The sequence below is a fragment of the Durio zibethinus genome, chromosome 18 (assembly GCF_047325235.1).
Source record: "Durio zibethinus cultivar Kanyao isolate XHJ-2024 chromosome 18, ASM4732523v1, whole genome shotgun sequence".
In the NCBI taxonomy this organism is placed as follows: domain Eukaryota; kingdom Viridiplantae; phylum Streptophyta; class Magnoliopsida; order Malvales; family Malvaceae; genus Durio; species Durio zibethinus.
In genome coordinates this window covers 2,379,622-2,396,923 of record NC_143179.1, presented here as the reverse complement: position 1 = coordinate 2,396,923, position 17,302 = coordinate 2,379,622, and the positions used below count along the sequence as shown (strand labels likewise).

Here is a 17,302-nt window from a genome sequence, read left to right as displayed (position 1 = left end):
GACAACAACGACCTAGAGAAATAATTAACTCTGGAGTTCTGTTTACCTTTTTGATGGGCTTTTTAATTAAGTTGTGGAACAACAAGAACCTCTATCATTAATCATTTTTCTTTTTAAAATGGGAAGCGAATTGGGTTTTTAATTTGTGCATGGGAAAACACATGCACTATCTGTCTATGCAAATGTAACTGAATTTTTAGGGAAAAGACTTGCATAAAATTTTTCAAAGTTAAGTTTTGAGTTTTTTATTCAAAATGATTTAATAAAAATTAAAATCAAAAATCAAAATTGATGAATTGATAAAGTTGACTGAAAAATTAATAATATGTAAAAAATATTATTTATAATTCAAACTTAATGAGTATTTATTTGACGGTAAATTTTTTTTTTTTTTTTTGCTAAGTCAGATTTTTATTAATTGATCAAAACAGTACTCTCAACCAATATAAAACACCAATATAGCATATATGTCTATATTATGTAGATGCATCAAAGCAAATCTTTAATAGAATTATAGAAACAGATCCTTTACCAAGAAACCGATTACCACCAAGCTATAAAACATGTCAGATCGATCCATCCCAGCCTTTACTAAACCGCTACCTCTCCAATTAGAGAATCAATGGTTGAAAGTATCTCCCATGGCCGATCTTTTTCTTTCAGACATCAACTAACAGCATTTGGTTTACCAAAGGTAATCAAGGCATGACCAAGAAACTGATACTCAACTTTTAGCAAAGGCATTGGGACTTGAAAGTTTGAACACCTTTGATATAATTGCCAAAAGTAGCTAGTAACCCATCTTGGGCCTTGCAAGTTAACCAGATTTTTAACAGAATGATTATAGCCAAGCATGGAAAAACTCATTTGAGTCGATCCCCATTCTTGTTAATGCGTCCGCAAGGGACTTTACTTCCCTATACGTGTGCACAAAATCCACCATTCCAATATTTTCCTTCAAGCAATCAATCTCTTCCAAGATGCTCCACAATTTCCATGATCTGTTTCCTTTGTTGTAGATCCAAGATACTGCCACCTTAAAGAGTCTGACTCGATGATTAAAACTTATTTCTTGTACCACTATGAGTTCTTAAACATCTCCATTACTTTTTTAACAGCCAATGGTCCTGCCATGTTTGAATCTTGAATGCCTCAAAGACCATAAAAAGTCCTCTGTTGTCGCTTTTAGAGTCCTTCAAGACACCTTCACATCCAGATGGGCTTGGTTTGCCTCTGGTCGAACCATCAACATTGAATTTCAAAATATTCAACGCTGGACATAACCATTGGATTCCCTTCCTAGGATCTTGTGTTTCCTCCCTCCCTGATGTCCATAGAGAACCACCATTCTAATTCATTTATTAATCTCCCTTCTATTGTCGCTTTTATCCAAAACAAGGATCTTAACTTAATCAAGAAGATTATTTCATCTTTATCCCATCTCTTGTTATCAAAAACTGATTTGTTTCACGGTAACCAGATCGCCCATAGTGTAGAACTGCACACTGCCAAGTACTTCTGTTTACTTTGTACCCTCAACCTCAAGTAAACGCTCTCATACAAACAACAACAATCCCTCAACATTATTCGGTGCAACCCATTCTAACCCCCACCAACTAAATACCTTACACCATACCACCCATGAGAAATAGCATGATATCATGACATGCACACGGTCCTCTTCCCAGGTTTGACACTATAAGCATATTACTTGGCCCTACTCTAAAGGCACCCCTCGAGCTCTCAAGAAAAATTTTGTAGGTATACCGTTTTGAATAGCAAGCCAAATGAAATTATGAATGTTAAGAGGTGTATTGTTTTTCCAAAATGTGGTGATTGTACCTGCTGCTTCTGCTCAGAATTTTATGGATTTAGCCAGCTTGCAAACTTCTTTACTAAGAAGTCGCCTTTTCTGTCAGATTCCCATATTAGGCAGTCCTTTCCTTCTCTTGGTATTATTGATTCCACCCTTCGTAACAGAGTTGCCCACAGTTGCCTTTCCCAATCATAAAGATTTCTTCTAAATTGAATGGTCCATTTCTTTGATCTACTGTAAAAAACCTCTGCTATGGTATATTCTTTCTCCATACCAAAGAGAATAGTATCGGGAATAGAACTTTTAGAGCTTTTTCTCCTTCCAATTTATCTAGCCAGAAAAAGGCACTTGACCCATCTCTTATGATCCATCTACATCTTTTTAAGCCAATCAAACTCTAAACTCCTTCAAACTTGTTGAAGCCGACTACATCCTTCCACATATTGGACATGTTCTCGGTATCAGCTTTAAAAGGCAGCCAGTGAAGATATCCACTTTCATATTTTTTTACTACTATTCTACGCCACGGAGCTTCCTTCTCCGCCCCATATCTCCACCACCACTTACCTAACAGAGCAATATTTTTGTTGATAATGCTGATATTCCCAATCCTCTTAATTTCTTTGGTTGACATACGATAGTCCATTTAACCTTCGCTATGCTCCTTTTCTTGGCTCCACCTCCCCACAGAAATGTCCTTTTCAATTGCTCAAGCTTTTTATGATATTTTTAGGTGTCTGGAATATGATAGGTAATAAAGGGGAAGGGAATTGATCACCGAATTGACCAATGTAACTCTAACCCCAAAAGACAGATATTTTCTTTGCCAGAGTGCTAATATATCTTTCACTTTCCATATCACCGGATTCCCCGTCTGAATGCTTCTTAGGTTTGCTCCAATTGGTATCCCTAGGTACTTAAAAGGTATTTCTCCTCTGCCACACCGCAGTGTATCAACAATCTGTTGGCCCTCTTCATTGTAAGTTCACTAGATAACCTTTAGACTTTGGAAAATTAATTTTTAAACTTGATAGCACTTCAAAACACCTCAATGTCCTTTTTAAATTCCTTCCAAAGTCACTCCATTTCTCTATGAAGATAATAGTATCATCAACAAATTGAAGGTGCGAGATGCTGAAACCTGATTCGGCCACCACTATCCCCTTTATCAAGTTTAACTCCTCTACTTTTACCACCAATTTATGTAGAACTTTGACAGCTAAAATAATTAGAAAAGGGGACGTGGGGTCTCCTTGTCACAATCTTCCATTTGCTGGGAATTCATTGGTTGAAGACTCATGAACTAAGACTGATAGGCTAACTGTCGTTATGCATTCTTTTACCTAACCAATCCATCTACTCCCAAAACCCATGATTCTCATTACTGAAATTAGAAAATTCCAGTCTAGACAGTCATATGCTTTCTCAAAGTATAATTTCACCATTACTCCACCTCTATACCACTGTCTCCTCTTCATGTTGTGGATCACCTCATTGGCCAATAGTATCCCAGTTATTATCTGCCTCTCCCTGATAAAGGCGCTTTGTGTATCACTTATCACCTTGTCCACTACTATTTCTAGCCTATTAGTTAGGATTTTTGCAATTATTTGTACAAAGATCCAATCAAACTAATAGGCATATATTTTTTAAGTGACATTGGGCTATCAACTTTAGGAATAAGGGAGATGAAAGAAGAATTCAACCCTTTTTCTAGTTTTCCAGAATCATAAAATTCCAGCACAAACTCCAATATCTCTTCTTTCAACAGTGTCCAATTTCTTTTGAAGAAGTTGAAAATAAATCTGCTCGAGCCTAGTGATTTGGTTCCATCCGAATCCCATACCGCATCCTTAACTTCTTCCATTGTGAACAGACTTTCGAGCATGGTACTATCCTTTTGGCTCAATCTACCAAGACCCATATCCACCAGTTTTGGTGGTTTACCCCATTCACAACTAATTTGTTTCCTAAAGTAAACCTCAACAACTGCCTTCACCAATCTCGGCTTAGGAGTCTAGGCCCCATTTATGTTCAATCCCCCGATGAAATTCCTTCTCGCCCTTGCGTTCGCTTTGCTATGGAAGAATTAGTGTTTCTGTCACCCTTTTTGATCCACTTGATTCTTGAATTTTGTTTCCTAATGGATTCTTTATTTCTCATTGCAACCTATAGTTCCTGAATAGTCTATTTCTTGATCTTTATCTCTTCCTCTATTAGTTTCCTCCCATATCCCTCTTTATCCATTTTTTTTCTATCTTTTCTTCCAATATGGTGATCCTGTCACCAACCATTTCAAACACTTCTCTATTCCACTTTTTGAGGTGCCCTTTTAATTGTTGCAATTTTATCTTCAGCTTAAATCCTGAACTTGCCTTCAACTTTATAGGATCTCCATTTTTCTGCTACTTCCATTCCAAACCCCTTATTGTTCATCCAACAATTTAGGAGCTTAAAAGGTCTTGGTCCCCAATCGACTTTATCAGAAGAGAGCAATAAAAACAATGGTCAGAGACAGATCTATTTAAAGCCCTATGGCAGAGATCCCCAAAACCTAGTAACCACTCGGGTGAGATACCAGGACTGTACCATGTGAACCTTTTATCATATAGAGGCAAATCAACCAGCTCACCTGTATGAATGAAGTCATTAAAATTATCAATTCCAATTCCATTTATCACACATCCTCTCCTTTCATCCGGGAACCTCACTGTGTTGAAATCACCTGCAAAACACCAATTTCCTCCTATCTTATCCTTGACTTGCAACAGATCATCCCAAATTCTTTTCTTTTCTTCTAAGGCACATGGAGCAATGCATTTGCCATAATGCAATCCAGCTTATGCTACATCCATCTTCCTATGATTACCAAGAGCCTATCTTTAATCACCATAGAGGTTTTGTTGAAAATAGCCTTTTCCCATACTGTCATCATCCCCCCAGATCTTCCTACCACAAGATAGAACACCCAATCAAAATTATCTGATAGCCATAGTCTCTCCACTAGTCTACTATCACAAGTTTTCAACTTTGTTTCCTGTAGCAAAATCATATCCAAATTCTGCTCTTATCAACCTCTTCACCGATTGTATCTTCACCACCCCTGACATACCCTTTATGTTCCACGAGACCAACCTCATTCTCCTCTTCTCTTTTTTTTTTACTCCTTTTTTTTTTTTCAATTCGTAGCTTACTGATAAAAATTTATTATGATCTCCTCTACCCCTTTCAAGCAAAATCCCTAAATTAACTAATAAACACCATGGAAAAGAAAGAGCAAATTACCTTTCTTGCAAGTCAATTTATTCTCCTCTAAAGGTTCTCTTCCCTTTCTTCCATTCGCTGTAATCTTTGGATCCGATCTCTTTCATCCCCAATTGTTTCCCAACAAACCAAGTAGCCATAGCTTCTTCTAGCAAACTTTTCTTCTCCTCACCTTTGCAAAGAACCTTGTATCGATTCATGAAGTCCCCGTCCGAAAGTGATCCATTTGCAATCTCCGAGTTTTGGCCTCTTCTTCTACCTTTTTTTTTTTTTTTAATTTTATTGTTTTTTGCTTTTCTTGTTCTCTTTGCCTGTCACTTGGTCCTCTATATCTTCTTAGTATTTCCACCTCACATCTCTAATCTCCCGACCCCTTTTTTCCTCCCCTTCATTTTCTGTGGAAGATTCCTAAGACTTTGGTTGTAGGCCTTCTTTTGTCTTAGACCTTCGATGAAAGTTAATTGTTTTAAATCTCGATTAATTCGAAATTAAATCGGATCAAATTTTGTAAGAGATAAATTTTTTCAAAATTATTTTCTCCACGAAATTTGAAATTGAAACTTTATTTGAAAGGAAGCAAATTCTTTACCACTCCAATCGCGCGTCGTGGCCTTACTACATTTTTCCCTTATATTGGGTCGTTTGCACAAGGAAGCCCAAATTCATTAAGCTTACTCATAGAGGAACCAGGTAACCTAAGAACCCAACTTCAGCAGGTGAATTCTCGGTTAGATCCACCACGCTATTCTTATTGCTACCAGAGCCTCCTATTGATTTTATTTGACATGTGCTCGAGAACTATGTTTCTCTCACTACCTCATTGGACCCCAAAATTCACTCTTTATCAGATAGCCTTTCATCAGTAATAATTCTGTTCTCAGTTGTAGTTTGCATGTTCTTCAAACCTTATTCCTTGACCTTACCATTTCCATCTTGTCTCCCCTTATTCACTGTTACATTTTTTATTGATTCTAACTCTCTAACTTCTTCCACGTCATCATCGTCCTCCTATGCAAATTTGCTTCCTGCAACTTCCCTATTGTCCTGTTAGCTTTTTTGTTAAGGTTCTAGAAATATTTCTGAGACCCTGATATTGTAAAGGACGTCGCAAACTTTTAGCTTCACCGTTTCATCTATTCTTTTCACTGAGGTAGTCACAATTTGGATTATACCTTTTTCAAAGGATGAGTCACCAATATCAGTCGAGATAAATTCCCCCCACTGCATGGCATTGTTTTGGAACGTTTCTACATTCCATTCATGGATTGGGACTCCATAGCAAACTAGCCATTTACACCGTCTAGGATATATGCTTTTAGTCCACACTTCCATTCTCTCAAAGCATTTGACTAGCCTTGCCCAAAGTTTAAAAGAAAAGATAACTCCGACATTTTTCTAACAGTTACTCCTTCCACCCCTTCTTTGTTTAATCGATTATAGAGATTGAAAATGGTTAAGAGAGAACTACAATGTCTAACAATACTCCTTTTGAAGACAACGGCTTTTTTCTTCATCGATTCTTCCTTGCACACATGTTTCCTATGCAAACATAGTCGAAGTGGAGCCAGGCTCCAATGGTCCCTTGTCATTTTCTTTTGCGATGCCTTCTATCAAAACTTGTCGAAAAGATCTCTTCAATGTTCCCCCTAGATTCTAGTGTTCTAGCATTTTTTTTTCCTTTCTTGATCCCCTTTCATCTTGTTGCAATGCTCTATCTTCTCTACCATTGTACATTTCTTTTTTCATGTTTTCACATCTACGTTAGTATGACATTCTAAGTTTGAATTTGGCTATGTTGACTCCTAATTTCTTATTCATAAGCCAAACATCGTTGAGTTCCTTGACCACCTTCATAGCTTCTTGAATGGAGCCAAAGCGTACGAAGCCAATTTGTTTTCCATTTCTGCTCCTTTCTTTGGAATAAAGACATCCATCACCTTTCCATAGTAAGATTATATCAAAATTTTTTCTAAAAAAATCTTTCTAAAAAATATATTGATTTTTTTTTTCAAAATATGCACACTTAATTTATGTAACTAAACTTTTCAATCTATCAATTTTAATTTTTAATTTTGTTTTTTATTGAATAGTTTTTAATAAAACAAACTTTACGAACTCCATCTAAAGAACTTCACTTAAAATTTTCCCATTTTTTAGGTGCTATATAATATTTCCTTCCCTTTTTTTAAATATGTTTTTTTTTTTCCTAAAGAACTAGTATTTTACTTATACAATATTACGAAGTCAAAAATCCTTTTTTATTTAAATACGTTTTTATTTTTATATAAATTTCTTTTCATAAATTAGGATATGCTAACAGCAATATAATTATATCTAGTTAATGTGATAGTTTTAATAATGAAATAAATTTATAATTTTTAAAAATAAATATATAAAATTAATTATTCATAAATCACACAATTTCAATCATAAATGTATTTGCAACTTTGCAAGTGTAATTGTCAAAGTTGATCCGAATTAAAAAAAAAAAAAAAACTTGCCAAACCATTCGAATTCAACTCTATCTGACTTGATCAAGTGCTCGTCAACTGATGTGCTGATTTTCTTCTTAGCACCAATTGTTCAACAGTTAGTAACTATCCATATTTACCACACTGCTAAATTTTCTCCAGCAAATTCAGCTGCCATAAAATTCCATCTGTCTTGAACTCTATTGGCTCTATTGCATTTGGATATGGTCATACGGTTATGGTTCCTTTCCCACATAATCATTCATTAACCTAAACGTTGTGGGCCTTCAGTGGTCGGGGCCTAGCTTATGATTCTTTAATTAACTAATTAATCAAAATTTACCCCAATTAACTATTAATTAATTAAATTTGGTTGAAAATCAACGTTTTATGGCTAATATTCTTAACACAATTTGTGGAGTGTTTTTGTCTCAATAGTTTGTCTTAGTTTTTTATGGTTAAAATACTAAAGAACTCATAAACTTTACTACTTTATTTAGATAAACATTTATATTTAATTTTATTGTACTCAAATAAGTCTTTATTATTTAATTTGTATCCAAGTAAACTCTTATTTCAAATAAAAAATTGATTTATGTTAATGGTTATTTAAATATAAATTAAAAATTAAAAATTTATTTGAATATAAATTAAAATTTAAAAATTAATTTGAGTACAAAATAAAAATTAAGAGTTTATTTAAATACAATAAAAATATACAAAATTATTTAAATAAAATAAAACAATTCAAGAAATTTGTTTATTATTTTAACCTTGTGTTATTGGTCTCAATGATGTTTCACCCTAATGAAAAGGAGAATGTTTAGAAATTTTGAAGTTTCGTCATAAATGGGTTTGGCTCTAAATCCAACATATGCTGATTTTTTTTCTGATTTTTTATATGTTCCTGATGCTTTATATTTGATTATAATTTTAATTATTTATACACTATTAGTGAATAAAATAATATTATTTTATTAATAATAAAAATCAAATTATAATATTTTGTTAATAAATAATTTTTTATATATTTTTTAAGAATTAATATTTACTTATCAATAAAACTTTTTTTTTTATCTTTGAACTTTTTCACTTTAATTTTCTTAATTTCTTTTTCCATTTTTAATTGTCTTTGAGTCAACTATACCCCTAAGTTGCCACAAGGAACGATTACTTGGAACGAAGACTTGCTTGTCTTTCCCAAACCCAATCGTCAATCCAAAGCATTCCCAATTGTGGTTAAATTTCAAGTTGATTGTTTAGAATTTGTTTAATTTCAAAGGTCAAAGTTAAAATGTTTCTTGTGCTGAAATTGTATATTTGTGGTAGAGTCTTGCACTATTTTAACCTTCTATTCGCTACAATTGCAAGGCGAATTCCAAATGTTTTCGAGTTGGAGAAGAAATAACAAAAGAACATTGACGAGAAAATTAGTTAAATTGAAGGGCGGCATCACAGAAAATTGAAGATAATATAGTGGAAGGTTTTTTATTTTTCTTTTTATTAATATTAATATTATGAATTGGTTTTTTATACATGATGATAAAATTTATTTATAGGTTATTGCTCTATATTCATCTAAAATATTTATTAATTTTTATAAATTTACCATACCAATTTTTAATTTCTCTTGTAAAGCTTTCATCATGGAAGACAATTTTCTTAAAAATTTTATGTAGTCCTTGAATATAATTTTTTTAACCAAATATGCACATAAATTAAAAAAAAAATACTGTAAAATTATAATTATTTAGAAAAAAATAAAATGTTCACACCTATGAAGAGGGTTCAAAGGGTAAGGATTTTTTTTAATTCAAATTTAAATTCAAATTTCTCCTTTCAAAAAATAATTATAACAACGACTAATCTCTTGATATTGAGGACCATAAAAGAATTGACTTGGAAATGCCTGTTAAACTAATGTGAAATTTTTTATGGATGTTGTGACATGAATATAGATGGTGGATTTGTTGTTCTTAAGTTTGTGTGCATAAATTTGAAGGGTGTTTTGGATATGGGATTCACTGTTTCTTAATCACTTGTAGTTTAATTTCCTTGATCGGTTCTGTGTATTGAGATTTCTTTTTGTTAGAAATTTGGTTACATTTTCTTTAACCTGTAAAAGAATAAGAATTGACTTTGAAAAGCATATGGTCAAGGTTTTGCAGTGCAGTGCACTCCACGACACCCAAAACTTCATTCATAAATAGAACCACAGCTTCGGTGGTTCAACATGCAATGCTTAATCTCTAAGTGAGAATACATATTTACAAAAATCGAGAAAATAAATTGCAAGTGAAACATGAAAGTAGCACTCGCGTTTTCCAGGGACAGGATTCATAATCCTTCCAAAAGCAAGGGGCTTTGCAAATTACAGAAGAAGCATAAGGTAGAACATGCATCTTAATCCCTTTCATGTTTGTCATTTCTTTTCGAGTTAAACATTTCGATTCCATCATGTCGTGCCTAGTGTGATATTCATTATTTTTTAAAAATTCTTTTTATGTTAAGTATGTAATTTTTTTTTTAAAGAAGTTTGTAAGTAGATCTGTTTACAGATCAGTCTTGAACATAAGTTTTAAATTATGAAAATTTTAATTAAGGCCAATTTAGAATTTAGTGTGTGTGTGTGTGTCTATATATATATATATATATATATATATATAATATGTCATTTTGTGTAAATTGCTTATAATTGATGGATTATTTAGTAAAATTCACAAAAATTTTAAAGGAACTTCAAAAAAAAAAAGTTTTCTTTTATCTATAAAAATATATATTTATCTGCTTCTAAACCATTTTAAATTTACTCACTATTACAAATTTTTAGTAGGGATTTTTGAACATATTAATTTAAAAATGTTTATTTTTAATTTAAAAATAGATATTTATATGCTTTTAAACCATTTTAAAAATGTTTATAAACCACTTAATCTATAAAATCACATTCTCTCTGCTTCAAATTAAATCTTCATTTTTAATTTCTTTTGTGAAATTAAATCAACTTTAACTAATATATTATCAGTAATTTAAATTTCAAAAAAAAAAAAAAAGTTCCAAAAAGTTCCTGATTCAAAAAATTTCATATTTTTTATTTTAATTTCACATAATGCCAAAAAACTTTTGATAAAAATGGTTTGGTTTGACAAAGTAAAAAAAATAAAAAAATAAAAATTGGACATTTAATTTGAAATGGATGGAGCATTATATGCAAACAAAAAAGTGCTAATGCTACTAATTAGAATTTGTTTTGGTAGCAAAATTTGTTTTTATATGTAAAGAATATGCTATAAATTAAAGCCAAATTTGTCGTAGTGATTACTGCAATTTGCAAAGTTTTAAAAATATTCACAACTCTATTATGATTTATTTTTTTTTGCCAATGACATTTGCATATATAATTATTTTAACTCATAAAAAAAATTTTTTTTTGGTATAATGTCAATAGAAAAAGAGAGGAAGAAAGGATATCACAATGAAATTTGAACAGTTAAAAGGAGAGATGGAAGAGATTAGCAGAGAGCAAGAAGAAATTAGAGAAGGTCAAAGGCAAGTTCGAGAAAAACTAGAAGCAATAGAAGCAGAGTGTGAACAACTCAAAAAGGAAACTAATCTCATAATCCAGCAAAGTGCAACCACTCATGTTCGTCTCACTCTCATGTTTCAAATCCTCAAGGCACGACAAGAAGGCGATTTTGCTAAGGCTGCTCACTTCACTCACTTGCTTCGGTTCATACTAAAGAAGAAATAAAGCACAATTCAAAGTAGATTCTACCATCTATCTGTGATCTTTACGTAATGTTTCATTTTCATCTACTATTTTAAGCTTTTTATTTTTTTATCCGTTATCTTTCGAATTTATTGTAAACCTATTCATATGTCTAAAACGTGCATAGAATTTTCCATTTGGTACTTAATTAGAAAACATTCATGTAGGAAATTATTTCATCCGAATTGTAACACCGTACGTGTTGATAGATTAATGGATTGAAAACAAATTCAAAAGGTGACGAATGAAAAAAGAAATCAAGTGTTTTATATCGTACATGAAAATAAAACATTATGAAAAGGCAGTCGCAAATGTCTAATGATACAATTAATCCCTCACGTTCATGAACAATAAATGAAAGGAAGAAAAGAAATGTTCTAATTTTTTTTTCAATATATAAAAGCTAATAATACTTTCATTGTTTCTTCATTGCAGAGGAATAACAGCAACTAGCAAAGGATAACAGACAGAAGCAAACTTTGAACAACTAAAGAGCTAGAATAATGATATATATAAAAAAAAAAACAATATACTTTTAGGAGTTCCTACATTGTTTCTTTTGCTCCTTAATCTATAATATGGAGACTGCTTTATCTAATGCTATATTTTGTGTGACAATAGAAGTGCATCAAGAATCCATCATATTTTGTGAAACATGTTTGTATTAAAATCAACTTCACAGAATTTGGTGGAACTTATTTGCAACATTTAATATAATGGTAAAAAACCATGTTGTTCTTTGGGTTGAGATTTTTCAATTTAACTAATCGCCAGCATTAGAAACACAGATGACATATGATCTGTCGTCGGGATTTAGAAATATAAGGTAGAAAAAGGTGTCAACAAACAATATTTGATGAGAAAATGTGCAAAATATAGGTAGATAAAAAATCCTCTATCGACCGTCCACCCACTGACATACTAATATCATTGGTAGAAGGTGGTTCAAGCTTGGTACCAGAAGAATTTGTTTCAGGTGATTTCTTTTCCATAAGAAATCCAGGTTCTTTGGGCTGACTTAATGCGTTCTCACTACCCAGCATTGGAATCACCCAACACATATTCGGCCTGTCCTCAGGATTCTGTTCTGTTGCACACATAACATATCAACGTGATTGCACCTTAGCGGTACTTATGGAGCACACGACTCTAGTAAAAATGAATCGATCAAGTGATCTGAAGCCCTTCCTTTCTCCCACAATGTTCATGCCTTAAGACAAATTACAAACATTCTGTCATTTAAAAAAAAAAAAAAACAGTTTTTAAGTATATTAGCAATTGAAGGCTCTGATACTTACATGTCCAATAAGGTTATAGCCATGGTTAGGTTGGTAGAACCCTCTATTCCTCTTCCCAGTTAATTATTATCTCCAACCCAGCATTCCAAAGCTCAAAACATCTGATTTTACTGAGAATTTTCCATCAAAAGCATATTCTGATGCCATATAACCGCTGCAGAAAGATCGTCAAAACAAAAGACATATCCATGAGGATTTGCTGGTAAATTAAGCTAAAAAAATTGAATGTTGCCCTCAGTTTGGTCTCCTCTAAAAGTTCTAGCTGGGCCAAAGTATCAAATTTTTGGATTCATCATACTATCGAGAAGAACATTACTAGTTATAAATTTTTGACCAAAATTTCCTTTAATAAAATTATTCTATTTCCGAAGGAATATTTTTAATGACTCAAAACTTCTGAAAAATTTTGCCGAAAACTGGATTTTCCAAGGAAAATGTAATTATTGTTTGTGAAAATTTTAGTTGCTAAAAGTATATTCTCTTGTAATGCGAATTCTTAGTCCGAATAACGAAAGTTCAATTTCTCATAATTTTTATTATAAAAGAAGAATTGTTTACCAATTCAATCTTTAATTGTTTTAGAATATTCGATGACAAAGACAAAAAATGAAGGAGGGATCAAAGTTAATTCGCAAGATCCAATTTCTTCATCTAATCTTATTACATGTGGTAAAAACAATAAAGTATCTTTTTGTTTGTGCAAGTGAGTGTATAAACCACTTGCAAACTTAAGGCTCTAGGCCTTACTAGTCCTAATAAGTAATCTTGCATTAATCTAGTAACATTTCCGGAGGGTCATCAACCAAATAATACGTAATAACTTGACTAAAAAGCATAGTTTTCCGTATAATTTGCATAAAAATTTGCCTCTCTAAATATATATTGAATTCTACAAGTCCAACCTCTATTGACTAACTGTTGGCAATGATAAATAATACAATAAAAAAAGATCTTTTACACGTTTAGAGCCTATAACCTTGTTCATCGCCAACAAGGAATCCGATTCAATAATTACTCACCTAAAACCTTTATCCCAAGCTAATTTCACTCGTACATGAATTTCATACAATTCAGCCTTAAGCACTGAACTCCACTGTTTCTAGAAAAGCCAAACAAAGCATCTCTTGCAATACATCCTATACCCAACTCACCTTGATTAGAAGAAGCAATGCCATCCACATTAATTTAGATAAAATCAGATGGGGGAAGTTTCCTAGGGATAAATGAATCTTGCTTCACAAAAATAATTAACAGCTCTGATCTCTCAATGATAAATAAATTTTTCAGTGTTGGGAGATTTGCTACATTTGGAGCTTGAGAGCACACCAGAGAACCCAAATATATATGTTGGACATTATTTGAGCCTAAAAGCTTAAGCTATTAGGTTTTTAGGTCTTCTATATATATATATATTTAAGATAATCTCATTCAAATTTCTTAGTAATGTGGGATTCTTTAATTACATGCGAATTTTATCCCAACAATTTCTCACGTTCACTTGTGAGTTTTGATCAAAGCCACCTCAGCTCCCCCTATGCCTACTTGTGTGTTTTGTATATTATTATATACTCACTGGCATCCAAGTTGAACTTTTTAATATTGGTGTTCAAGTACATGGAGTTGATAAACATGACCAACTTTTGATCTGTCAACAATTTCCCTCTAACAATATCATTGAGACTTGAACCCGTAACCTTAGCTCTGATACCAGTTGTTGGAAGATTTACCATACTTAGAGCCAAGGAACACACCAGAAAGCCCATACATACATGTTGGATACTATTTGAGCTCAAACACTTAAGCTATTAGGTTTTTGGATCCTCCATGTATATATAGGACAATCTCATTTGAATTTTTTAATGATATGAGATTCTTTACTCACATATGAACCTTATCCTAACATCCAACGCTATCTTCGATAATATTAACAGCATAACCAGGCCATGAGAATCCCTCTTTAAATATACATTATTTGTTCATTTTCAAACATACCAGTAACCAAAAACAAATAAAATCGATCAAGAATTTCCTCCACCACAACATTGTTCCTGGTAAGATTAAACATTATCTAGTCTTCGGAGGATAAAGAATTATAATGATCCAAGGTAGAACCACGAATCCAACAACTCCATAACTTACCTAAATCCTTGTAATCCCTAAGCAGATGCAATGAAAATTCAACTTGGATCTCAAGTCTTGAACAAAGGATAAATTTGAAATCTTTCTAGTCATACATGATTCCTTTGAAAGGATCTTGTTATGCAATACGAGCTATATAAAGTACTTAATCCAAGGAGGTACACCTAGTTTCCACAACTTTAACCAATTAACATTGGTCCAAAGATCACCTATTAGCAAATTATAAGTTGAGGATACAAAAAACATGCCATTCAAGGCTGCGGACCAAAACAATTGATTTCCATATCGTGGGACAAGTTAAATTCAAATATTTAATTTTTAACCTCTTTTGATATATTTCCAATTATGTTCTAAACTTAATCACCACTTGAACTTACAAAATCGTTGACACATCGTACTTCATGCATACTTGACAAATCTAAAGTACATCTTATCTTAAAGAATCTAGTCACCTAGCCATTTGTCATCCTAAAAGCAAGTTTAGTTGCCATTAAAATTAAATTTCCCAGATCCTTACATAACCAACTCTATACTCAAAATAATACTTTGCCAAGTATAAGAAACAGTAGGGTTTTTAAAAGCTTAGAAAAAATGGGAACCTTTAAACTATTTAGCCCTCAAAACCCTAGCCCATAAACCCTTGTCCCCATCAACTAACTACCATCCCAATTTGGCTAATAGTGCCTTATTTATGAAGTTTTTTGAAAACCCAAATAATTTTCTCATTTGGGCCTACAAATTCTATCCCATTTAACTAATGTAACTTTATAAACATTCTTAATGCCTTCCCATAAAAACTTACTATTCAAAACATTTATCTCATTTGCCATTGTTACAAGAAGTTTAGCCATTTGTATTGTATAATTAGCAATTGTACTTGTAACTAATTGGACCAACACCGCTTTGCCAACCATGAATAAGGCACAATAAAGTATCTTTACTAATTCTTTTTAATTCATAAGGGCAGAGCCACGGTTACATGTAAATATGTGGGGTCAACTAAAAAGGCAAAAGGAAAAATAAGGCTAAATATTTAACGTAAATTAAATGTTTGAAATGTTGCTTAATTTAGAATTAAACATATTATTTTATCTAAATAAATATTAAATATTATCGATTTATAATAATATAATATTTTTTAAACAAAAAAATGATATAAAAAGCACTAGTCATTATATAGCATAAGAGGTTAAATTAAATATTGATATGAATTTTTTTTTATCGATTTGGCTATCAAGTGAGATAAATGATTTTGTGCATGTGTCATTTTTTTTATCCAATAAGTTATATGATAAACATGTGATTAATTAACTCAATAATAAACAAAAAATTTAATTAATTATGTTTAATTAAGAATGAATCTTCTCTTTTTTTAGAAACTCTTTTTCCTCAAAAATAAACAACCCACGAATCCATATATGTCTCTTAACCCAACCCTATGTAACTCTTACAATTCCCTCAAATCTTCAATGGACAAAGCTGTAACTCGAATCCATGAAAACTAAAGAAAATACAAACAATTTATCTAACAAAATTTCAAAACCAAGAAAATCAACCATTAAGCATAAAGGGCTTTAGCGACATTGGCTAGCAATCAATGTAGCTTTGTTGAAACACAATCTCGTGCATGACGTTGGCTTGGGTAGTGGCGATTGTGCTAATAGCTTGGGATTTGGAAAAGGGAAAAGGTTTCATTAGGTGAAAGAACAAGGCCAATGGAGGATTAGTCTTTGAGGATATGTTTGGATTTAAGAAGATTCTTGTTCGGTTGGGGCTTATTAAATATGCTTTTATTTGGCATTGAGGGGGGATTGTTTGGTAATGAGGATAACAAAGTGGCGATTGGGTGATAAGTGGAAGAGAAAAGTGGTGGTTATGGTGGGTGCTCAGTTGTAGAATAGATGAAATGAACAATTGATAGGCTTTCCTTAATTCTTGGCCTTCTAGAGCTTGTAAGAATTGGCTGTTAAAGTGGGTTATTCCATAATTAATAAAATTTTCATATCATGTAATCTTATATTCAAGTTGAACCCCTCCACTTATTATCAATTTATTTTAAATTGGATGCTTAACATGGTATCAAAACCAAAACTTTCATTGTTCATTTCAAAGGTGAATCGCCTTGGAATAATCAATATTTGCTTATTCTCATCCTTAGTTTATTCTTATTTCTAACTTCATTTTTGCTTTTGCGCTTCAATTTTTTTGGGGTTTTTGTTCTTATTTTCAAGATTCATCTTTTATATCAATACTCATAACTTCTCAAATTTTCGTTTCATTTTTTTTCAAGAGCTTAATAATAAGTATTCAACAAGAAAATGTACAATCAATTTCAATTATCTTTGATGAAAATAACTACAATAAGTGAGCTACAACTATGTATAGTTATCTAAACAGAATGAAATTATGGCTTGTTGCTACCGAAAAACGTAAAGCACTAGAAAGAAAAAAAGAAAAATTCCAATAATAAATTTGTAAATTATCTAGAGGAATTGTAGACACCCAATTTGGTCCAGGCCCGGATCAATTGGGCCTGGCCCAAATA

At 32.2% G+C, this 17,302-nt stretch overlaps 1 long non-coding RNA gene across 1 annotated transcript; it reads left to right on the top strand.

Annotated features, from left to right (window-relative positions):
- Positions 1 to 9,797: 9,797 nt before the first annotated feature.
- Positions 9,798 to 12,060, top strand: LOC149513606 (uncharacterized). The gene is made up of 3 exons (XR_016329489.1): positions 9,798 to 9,940; positions 11,000 to 11,346; positions 11,756 to 12,060. It is a non-coding gene; the product is annotated as an uncharacterized LOC149513606 (long non-coding RNA).
- The last annotated feature ends 5,242 nt before the right edge of the window (positions 12,061 to 17,302 follow it).